Source organism: Mobula birostris, chromosome 13 (genome assembly GCF_030028105.1).
Source record: "Mobula birostris isolate sMobBir1 chromosome 13, sMobBir1.hap1, whole genome shotgun sequence".
In the NCBI taxonomy this organism is placed as follows: domain Eukaryota; kingdom Metazoa; phylum Chordata; class Chondrichthyes; order Myliobatiformes; family Myliobatidae; genus Mobula; species Mobula birostris.
The window spans coordinates 35,287,161-35,297,693 of NC_092382.1; the positions used below are offsets into that span (position 1 = coordinate 35,287,161).

At 44.6% G+C, this 10,533-nt stretch overlaps 3 non-coding genes across 3 annotated transcripts; 1 reads left to right on the forward strand and 2 right to left on the reverse strand.

Moving 5' to 3' along the window:
* Positions 1 to 331: 331 nt before the first annotated feature.
* trnas-gcu (transfer RNA serine (anticodon GCU)) lies at positions 332 to 413 on the reverse strand. Its single transcript has one exon. It is a non-coding gene; the product is annotated as a tRNA-Ser (tRNA).
* An 876-nt stretch (positions 414 to 1,289) lies between these two features.
* Positions 1,290 to 1,381, forward strand: trnar-ucg (transfer RNA arginine (anticodon UCG)). Its single transcript is given in 2 exon segments — positions 1,290 to 1,326; positions 1,346 to 1,381. It is a non-coding gene; the product is annotated as a tRNA-Arg (tRNA).
* Positions 1,382 to 7,502: 6,121 nt separating this feature from the next.
* On the reverse strand, positions 7,503 to 7,584 carry trnas-uga (transfer RNA serine (anticodon UGA)). The gene has a single exon. It is a non-coding gene; the product is annotated as a tRNA-Ser (tRNA).
* Positions 7,585 to 10,533: the final 2,949 nt, after the last annotated feature.

The window sequence follows — 10,533 nt, forward strand, 5'->3', positions numbered from 1 at the left end:
ACAGTCCCGGAGTCATCAATCATCCTTGTGAACGTCCTCTAGACTCTCTCCAGTGCTAGCCCATATTTTCTAAGATGAGGCACCCAAAACTGTTCACAATACTCAAGGTGAGGCGTCAGCCGTGATGCAATGGCGGAGATCGGTGAGCCGAATAGCCTAATTTTGCTCCTATATCTTGTGGTATTGAGGCCAAATTTGGTGATAAATTAATGATGAATATCGCTTTTCATGACTCACATAACAAACCGCCTGGCGTCCCTGTGACAAAATTTGGAGGCTTGGATGTTTTTAAGTGACAGTTTCAAAAGTGGTCCCCCCGATTAACATGTCGCGACGAGGATGGGATTCGAACCCACGCGTGCAGAGCACAATGGATTAGCAGTCCATCGCCTTAACCTCTCGGCCACCTCGTCTGCTCTTCCCTCTCTAGTACTCCGAAGTTCTGATTTTCTTCACAGCATTTAAAACTTCTGCTTTAGGCCCACCCATGTGTGTTCAGATTCTAGGCCGAATTACTTTGCTCGCCGTGCTTACCAGAATTCATGGAGTTTGGGTAAGGACAGTTTAGAGAGATATGTGCCAACCACAGGAAACATGGAAATAGGTATTTTATGCACTTTGGACCCCATGGACGTGCTGTGGCATACCTATCGAATCCGTGCTCTGTAACTCGGAGAAACTGTGAATGTTTTGAGTTGTAAAGTGAGATAAATTTATGTCGAATTAAATAAAATCTGAATAGCTTTGTTATCATATTGCTTGATTTCAAGTAAACAGATATTATAGGAATTTGCCATCTGGTTCGAGAATGACGATTTTCCCTGTTTTGGGCAAATGCAATAATCCGATAGTTACCATATTATGACGCGCTGACGGCACGCCCGGCTGTGCGCAGCCGCAGATCCGAACACCCTAACGCTTACCCGACACATACACATGGCTACTCGGTTCGGGAATACCAAACCAACGGCTGAAATACCTAAAAAGAAATCGAGTTCACTCTATCAATAATGTTTTGAATGTGGTGGACCATTTCACTGATTCCAATCCCAGAATATAACGCCGCTGCAAAAGAACGTGGCATGTGCCTTTGAGAATGCCTTTCTGTGTGACAGAAACTAAATATTGTACAGCTCAAAGTAGGAATGCATGGAGAGATATTGACAACAGGTCGAATGTTCACCTGGGATGAAATCATTGCTTGAGTGTCTTTTTAGCTCGGTCAGGAAGCCACTTAACAGGTGGAACCTCCTTTCAGCATTCAGCATGTTCCCTTTCTCACAGAATACGGCCGTGTGGCCTAATGGATAAGGCGTCTGACTTCGATGCTTGATTGGTGGAAGTCATCAGAAGATTGCAGGTTCGAGTCCTGCCACGGTCGTTTTGAAAACCTGGTGGATTCGGTTCCATTCTGTCTCTCACTCCCTGCAACCAATTGGTTGTCTCAATTCCGCGTGGGGATTAACCAGAGTACTACACCCTCAGTGAAAATGTAATGCCTCGTCTTCACAACATATAATATTATGTGGTATTTGTGCAGACACTTTTATAAACAATTGGTTGGAGCTTCTCAGATATTCAGAAGGAGCTTCTGCTGGGAAGGTGAAGTTTATTTCACATTGAGCTCCGTCTCCGAGCACACCTTATCGGCGAGGATTCACCACCCAGCAGTGACGGTACATTCTCCTGTCTCCAACACCCCTCCTCTTCTTGGACTTAGCACGCTGGTTCTCCGCCTGTTCTGGGATATCTTCATCACTAATTGCCAACTAGACATCAACCGCCTCAGCATCAGGAATCCTGACTTCTCCTCATACCGTACCCCTCTGAATGCGCTGCCCTCCCAAATCTCAACCCCCATCCCCAAATTTACCTTCAATAACGCAGACAAAGTGCTGCTGTTGTAGAGTGGCGGACTGACCTCTACCTTGCTGAGACAAGGCGGGAACTCTCAGACACATCTTCATCCCTACACCTTGAATAATCCCGACTGCGGACGATCACAGAACTGTCGCCGGGGTGCGGACGATCACAGAACTGTCTCCGACATTATCACTGTCGTCATCAACTCTGGAGAACCTCCATTCACTGTAGGTAACTCATGGTTCCATTGCCCTGAACTGCTCGCTCTACCTCCGACTCAATTCACAAATCTGATTGTCCAGGTAGGCTCATGGTCTCTACCTGCTCCTGCTCCTGCCCCACTGATCCTGTGTTCTCATAGCACCAGTCCATCCTATGCCCCATACTCAGTCCCTTCCCACCTGCATTCGCGAACCTTCCCGTGCCACTCACTAAATTCCAGTTCCCTGGCTATGACCGTCTCATTTTCTCTACGGACGTCCAGTCCCCGTATTAAAAGGCCTTAAAAATCTCCACATTTCTCAAGGAAAGAACCAACCAGTTCCCCTCTATCACCACCATCCTCCGTCTGGCAGAACCGTTCCTCACCTGAACAGTTTCTGCTTCGGTTCCTCCTACTAAGTCCAAATTCAATGGGTAGTCATGGACACTCGTATGAGTCCAGATATGTCTCCCATTTCGTTGGCTAAGTAAAGCAGTCCATGTACCTGCCATGGTCCGGTCCGTGAAATCCGCATTTCCGTTCACAGTCCGGTTCATCGATCCTTATTCCGGGTTTTCCTGTTTTCCCTTGTTCCATTGAGTGCCTTAATTGAGGCACCTGATTCTCGTTTTGAGCTGGCCCGGCGCCAGCAAACGCTCTTCATATCACTAGCCAATCCATCCTAGCATCATTTCTCTGAATCTCCTTGGAACCCTCTCCAGTTTCAGCAATACTTCCTCAGGTAAAGGAACTAAAAGTGCTTACAATACTGCAAGCGAGGCCTCACCAGTGCTTTGTAAAGTCTCTGAATCACATCCTTGCTTTATATTCTAGTCCTCTTGAAATGAAAGCAAACATCGCATGTGTCTTTATCACCACAGATTGAACCTACAAATTAGCCTTTGGGACATTATGGTGCGGTTGTGTACGTCGCAATGGGAGGCCTGTACAAGGACTCCCAAGGCTCTTAGCACCTCAGTTTTATTGCTTGCATTTTCTCTCCTTTTAGAAAGTGTGCTCCTTCATTTTTGATAGCAAAGTGTTCGACCATGTATCTCCCTGCACTGCATCCCATCTGCCACTTCTTTGTCCATTCTCCCAGCCTAAGTTCGTCTGTACCCTCTCTACCTCCGAGAAGGACCTCCTGCTCGTTTCGCTCTGAAGAATCTGTACATGGTGAGTGGAGTGATTCGACTATTCCAGGTTCCAGGTCCCTGCAATGGAACTGTTGGAATGTTTCATTAATTTCATCTGCTTTACCGGTGAGATCAAAAACCGTTTCATGACAATATTCTGTGCCCATTTAGCGCTCGTGTAAGTTTCTTCATCTAATATATTTGCCATCTGTCTACCTGTGCACCAGCAAGACACGTTTAATTAGAAAGAGGACAGTCAACGCACCAGTGTCTACTCTGATTCTGACTATTGGTGGTTGATCGAAGTCTTCGTGTTTACATATTCGTCCCGGCAGTGAACGCATCACGGGATGACATTGTTCCGCATTGCTCGTAAGAAGTGAAAAGTGAGTCAGAGACAATATGGTTGTTCAGCAATATGACAGCATCTCCACCGCCTGGTCATAGCGGTAGTCGGCTTAGTAACCATGCATTCTTTGCCGTTGCCTTCCATATCATGTCTGTCCAGTGATATCTGACATAACCCACTGATACGAGTCGTGAAGGTAATATGACTTGATGCAGGCTCTTCGACTGAAAGAACCATTCCGATCACCTTTTCCGCCAGAGTAAGTCCCAATTTCCTGCGTGCGGACCATATCCCTCTAGGGCCCGCCCTTCTGTGAAACTGTTCTACCTGCCTGATCTACTTCTGGCAGCTCATTCCACATATCCACTGAACTCTTCATGGAAACGTTGCTGCCCACGTTCCTTTCAAATATTCCAATTTCAACTAATTTGGTCTCCTTTGCACAGAAAAAAAAGGCTGTTAACATTCATTTTATCTCTGTTTAAATCTCATTCCCCTCGTCCTGGAATGAACAAATGACAAGCTTGGACAAATTCTTTATATAACCCAGTTCTTGTCCTGAAAACGACATTGTATAATTTACTTGCACTGTTTCCAGTTTATTGGCCTATTTTCTATAATAGAGCGTCCGAAACTCTACATGGAACTCTATCCACAAACTCAACAACGACCTATCATAATGTCTTACTTTTCGTTCCTTCCTGTTGCCCTGAATGAGGAAGGCCGGAATGAGAAAAGGCTTTTCACTATATTTCCGAAATCAGTGAACAGTGAGCCTGTGCCTCTGGGTCCCTCGTATCAACTGTACTGCGGAATGCCCTGCCATTTACAGCACACGTGCTTTGCAAGTTTTATTTCCAAAGTGTAAGACGTTATACTTATCTGCGTTGGAATCCATTCACAACACATCCGCCACTTCTTTAATTGAACCAAGTACGCTTGTAATCAAGAGTAATCTCCCTCAGTATCAACAGCAACGCCTAATTTTGTGTCATGCAGAAACTTCCTGATCAAGACGCGATTTTGCATCAATATTACCGACATAAATAACGATTAACGAACAACAGTGAGCATATCGAGCTGACTACTACACATCCTCACTTGCACCCTTCAGTTCCTTCCCAACTCCTTCCCCATTCTTAGCTCCCCACTCTAGTCATCAACTCTCTACGTTCAGTTCAGCGGCAGTGTGTGGATCGGAATTGTGTTCTATTTCTTATCGTCCAGAGATGTCACCTGACCCGCTGTCCACTATCCCTGCAGCGATTCGTTATTTGTTCTATATGACATTTGTTTGACAAGGAGAAAATGATTTTGAAAAAAAAAATCGCAGGTGCAGTCTCAATAAAGCCCGAAATAACTGTGTGAGGTCTTACAGACATTAACTTACAACAAATACAATGTATTATTTGATCTTCATCACGACTCACTGCACCTCAATCACTCGCCTATTAAACACACTCAGTGATGCTGTCTCTCTGTAGAAGAAGGTGACCATGTATTTCCCATATTGGACTCCAGTCGTAATCACTCAGTTTGACTGCATCACCTTGACTCATCTGGACCGGTTCATCACTGCTCAAATCTCAGTGAGTATTGTCTGGTCCAGTCGAGTTTATTGCCGTGAGCCTCGGGACGGTGAGGTACAGGGACAATGAAAACCTTGCAGCATCATTGTGGGCTCGAAGAGACAGAGAACCCGCAAAACATAAATCATACAGTTCTGCATTATTAACAAAAGCTAGATATAAATCTTGTGCCGTTTTCAGACTTGGAAATTATTCCTCGGGCAAACTGATTATATAGATTGGGAACAACTGATCTCCCATCGGTCCCTATTATATCCATTGAGTTAGCAAGAAATGCTAAAGAAATGTCTGTTTATTCCCTTTCTTTAAACACACAGACAACAGGGAGAAGGGCAAGGCTCTAATCCTCTTCAGCCAGCCCTGACATTCAATAAGGTCAGGCTGGTCTAAACTTGCTGTCAATCCTACTCCCCATACCACACTTGCCGGTCATATGTTCTCCACTAAATCTTCTTCCGTCTCCCTAGGTGAGAGGAGGTAATCTTCTGTCGTCCGCCTTTATTTCTACGCCCTAACAACGCCCTCAGCTTCCGATAGAAGCATATGGATATAAATGTTAAAAAACGCGACATTGTTCTGAGATTTTGCTCAGGATTAAGAGGACTTTGGGGAGGCAGAGCCAGTCAGGGTCTGTGGGAGAGAACAACCCCTGGGTGAAACCGTTTTCCGCCATTGGTTAACATATTAGATTGACATCTGCGCACACCAATGGCAGCCAGGTATGGTGCATGTCTTTGACGAGGGTTGGTTTGTGGGTTGTTGTCTGATGACGGGAGTGTGCACAGTCGCTACACCCCACCAGTCACAACCGGCGAGGGTGATATTGACGGAAAATTAGCGAACCAGATTATGTACGGCAATGTACGGTCGCTCGCTGGTCAAGAGTGCAATGGAGATTCTGCAGAGCGAGTGACATGAAACTGCGAAAGCTCTTCCCTTTCATGGACCCGTCGGCCCTGTTCAGCGACTGAGTCATAATCTCAAATCCCCCTCCCACCCTCGGCTGAACAATATTTCTTATTGAAAGGAGTAAATATTTTATTGGTTCAAACTTCAATACTTTTTCAGCTAAAATTCACATGGTGGTCCTATCTTAACAGAGCACTGAACCAAAGTTCCGGGAACAGATTTATTGGAAAATCGCTACTCCTTCATGTCTTGTTACCTGTTCGCCCCTACGTTGCCGCACCAGTTCACGTCTCCTACCCTATACTCAACCCCAGCTGTGTCGTAAAGGAATATCTATAAACTTCCCACCCCAAATACGCAGTCCTTTCACTGAGCACAAACATCGATTATTGATTGCTGAACGCCTGCTTCAGCCTTGAGAGGAGAGTGTGGGAGTGAGAAGGAAAGAAGTATGTGCAGAGAAGAAAGGAGAAAGAGAGAGAGAGAGAGAGAGAGAGAGAGAGAGAGAGAGAGAGAGAGAGAGCAAGAGAGAGAGAGAGAGAGAGAGAGAGAGAGAAGAGAGGGGGGGAGAGAATGTGTCTGAGTTTGTGTATGTTACAGAGACGGATAGAGAAAGAGTGAGACATGGAAGTGAAGCTGGGGAGAGAGTCGCATCGTAGACAGGGCAAGAGAGATAAGCGGGGGAGTTTGAAAGGCAGTGGAAGAGAGAGAGTTACACTGCAATTTACCAATTTCATGTTCACTTTGGGCCATCGTTTTCCTCATAGTGTTTTCTTGACCATCAGAATAGTTCACCCCAGCGAGAAAACGAAATGGTTCTTTCCGTCCCTTCATTTAAAGTCGGAAGCTGGAGGGCTCGTAAGTATTGTCACCGTTCGGACGGAGGAGGGAAATAGTTCATGCGTTTACACATGATCTTCCAACAGAGGGAGCAACAGAGGGCGCTACGTTATACTTATTGATGTTACTTCTCCGAGTTTCTTCAATTATAAAGACAATTAACTTTAAATTGGTGCCATTAATTCTTAAAATTCCAGAGTTACTGCTGATTTGGATGCAGGAATTCTGCTCAGTGCGATATATCGTCCCCAGTCTAGCTGAAGGAAGTAGGTTGGTGAACGAAGTGGGGCGCTCTGTATCCATACAGTTGCAGAACTTACCGACATCAATCGCTCTGTTTCTACCCGAAATCTATTCTTAGATACTCGCTTGCAAAATAACAATGTCGTCGCTAAGTAAACTCCGCGAGAAAGGGTTGTTTAAGCTTCCTCACCGAGATTGATCAGAGTCGGAGTGAAAATGAACTCTGGGCACTGAGAATGGAAGAGTATTGAAGAGTGTAAGAATCTTAACATTTGCAGCCTGGGTTTGGCAGAGAATGTAGCGTTCAGACAGCAGCCAGGGAGTTATTGACAGGCAGGTGGAGTTCTGGTCCCTCGTGCCTGTAGTGTGACCGCTGCGAGCAGGGCTCGAACCTGCGCGGGGAATCCCCATTGGATTTCAAGTCCAACGCCTTAACCACTCGGCCATCGCAGCTCCATCTATGTTAATCACTCACCGTAGCATTGCACCTGAAGTGATTTATTTTCAGTGATGGAAATGATAAATCACCATTCCAATACAAATAGTATGATTGGACAATTTGGGAATTTGTTTCAGGACAGGTAGGTCAGAATGTGTGTGTAGAGGGATAACACTGGCGTCAGTATCGTCAATGAAGGAGATTTCCACTGCTGGGGATAAAGGTCAGGATTAGAATCAGAGTTATAATGACGGATATATGTATTTTTGTTGTTTTATGGCAGCTGTACTGTGTAACACATATAGAATAATAATATAAGATCCATAGGTCCATAAAACAAAGGAACAGGAACAGGAATTCGCCCCATCGAGTCTGTTTCGCCATTGTAGCAGCGCTGATTTATGATCCCCTCAACCCCATTCTACTGGGCAAGGACATTGACGTCCTTAACAAACAAGAAATTATCAACCACTGCTTCAAATACACCCAATGACTTGGCTTCCATAGCCGTCTGTGACATCTAATTCCTCAGATGCGCCACCCTTTGGATAAATATATTCTGCCTCATCCCTGTTCTAAACTATTATCTTTCTATTATGAGGCCCCGCTCTCTAATCCTAGACTGCCCCACTATAGGAAACACCCTCTGTACTATTTTAAATAGGGATTTCAATATTTCATAGATTTCAATGAGATGCCCCTGCAGTGAGCACAGGCACGGAACTATCAGACTCCCCTCGTTTGAACACGATAACCCATGCGTTCCCGGTGTCTTTCCAGTGAACCTCCTCTGGACCCTCCGAGTGTCTTCTGACCAACGTTTTATATCTGTCAACATTGCATTGTTGCTTTTATATTCTACTCCTGAACTGAATGTTAAAATTGCATGTTAAAATTCCTTTATCTATGACTAAGCCTTGAAGTAGGCAAGTGGAGAATACTGCACAAGGTCTCCTTGCACCTCTGGTTTCGGAAAACTATCTTCACATAGAGACGTTTGTTATCTTTTTTCCAAGGAGCATCACCGTACTACACGATGATCTATTGACAAATCTTCGCCCATTCTCCTCAACAGTCCCTTGAATCTTGGAACAGGTTGAAGTCAGGCTACCCAGCATATTATTTCCAGTCTTTAGCTTCCCTCCCTTCTTTCAGAGTGGGTGACAATTACAATTTTCCAGTCATCGGGAACCATTCCGGAATGTAGTGATACTTGAAGGGGTACTACTAATGCCTCCAGAATCTCTTCAGCTACCTCTTTCAGAACCCTGGGGTGTAGTCCTCAGGTCCAGGTGACATCTATCTTCAGTACTATTAGCTTCACCAGCACCTTCTCCGTTGTCTTAGCATCTACTCTCACTTATGTCCTCTCCCATACGTTTATTGGTGCCATTATGCTGTTATCTTCCACAGCGCAGACTGACACAAAATATTCATTCAGTTCGCCCATCTTTTATTTTTCACCCATTACTACTTCTCCCGCCTCATTTTCCAGCCTTCTGATATCTACTCTCGCCTCCCGTTTATTCATATGTCTGAAAAATTTGTATTTTCATCTCTATTATTTTCTATCAATTTTTAATTTCTTTCCATTGGTTTTTAAAAGTGTCTCAAACCTCCAGCTTCCCACTACTGCTTGCTGTATTATGAGCCCTCACTTTTGCCTTTATGCTAACTTTACTTTCCATTTTCGGCCACGGTTGCCTCATCCTCCCTTTCGAACATTTATTCTTATTTGAGATGTATCGCAATTGCCCCCAGGAACACCAGTCATTGTGGATCTGCCGTTCTCTCGTCTCCAATCCACTTGGCCATCTCCAGACTTTGGTCGCTGTTCGCTTTTGCGAGTGAAAGCGTCGAGGACAGTTATCGTCAGTGATTTTATTTTTGCGAGTGACGTGATCGGGGACTATTACTTTCGGTATTTATTTTGCTGCAGAGGAGGAGGTTTTTTGGGGTCTGCGAGATTTGTTTATTTTCTTTTTTTCTGGCCGGGGTTGATGTCTGACCTTACATCTACACCCATGGTCTCTCTATTTAACAGCTATCTGGAGTAGACAACTATTAGAGTTGTATTGTACATGCAGACTTTGACAATAAAACTAACCTTTTGAACCTTTTTGTTTTCCTCTCTCCTGCCTCTGCTGTTCTACTTATTGCACTTAATCCTCATATGTGTGATTTTAGCTTCTCGCTCTCAAACTACAGAGTGAATTCGATCATATCATAAACACTGCCTCTGAAGCATTCCAGTATTTTAAACTTCCTAGACAAATCACAACACAACCCGCAATTCACAATTGTTTTTTTTTCCTAATGGGCTCAACCAAAGCGTTTTCGAAGAAGCCATCTAGTAGGCTTTGTCCAAATTCCCTCTCTGATGATCCAGCGCCAACTGGACTTTCCCAAACTATCTTCATATTGAAATGCTACAATGACCATGGCAATACTGCCGTTTTCACATGTCCGTGTATCTCCCGTTGTTATTTGTACTCACAGTCTACTGCTGGAGGACTGTATATAACTCCCTTCCTCTGATCCTATAGTACCTCTCTCTAAGAACTTGATTTATTTTCTATATATCACTATAAGTTACAATACAACAAATTAAATGGATATGTAAAACGGAATCTTTAGTGTTAATGTGTTGAGACGTGTCTGAGCAGTTTAGTCTCTAGGTCCTGAATGATGCACTCAGCCTGCTCTTGGCATCGTACTCTGAGCATCATATCCTCGATGGTGGCGAAGCGTGTGCCCGTGGTTGAAGTGACGACGGCTATACCACTCAGCAGCCTCTTTCGATGCTCTGCATTGGATATCCGCCCCACAGCAGCCTGTGAAGCAACCACTCATAAAGTTCTCCACATAGGTCCATAGAAATTAATTGAATAACTTGCCGGCACTAAATCTCGTCAATGAGCACTTATCGCAACTGTTCCGTGACTACGTCAACATCTTGGAAC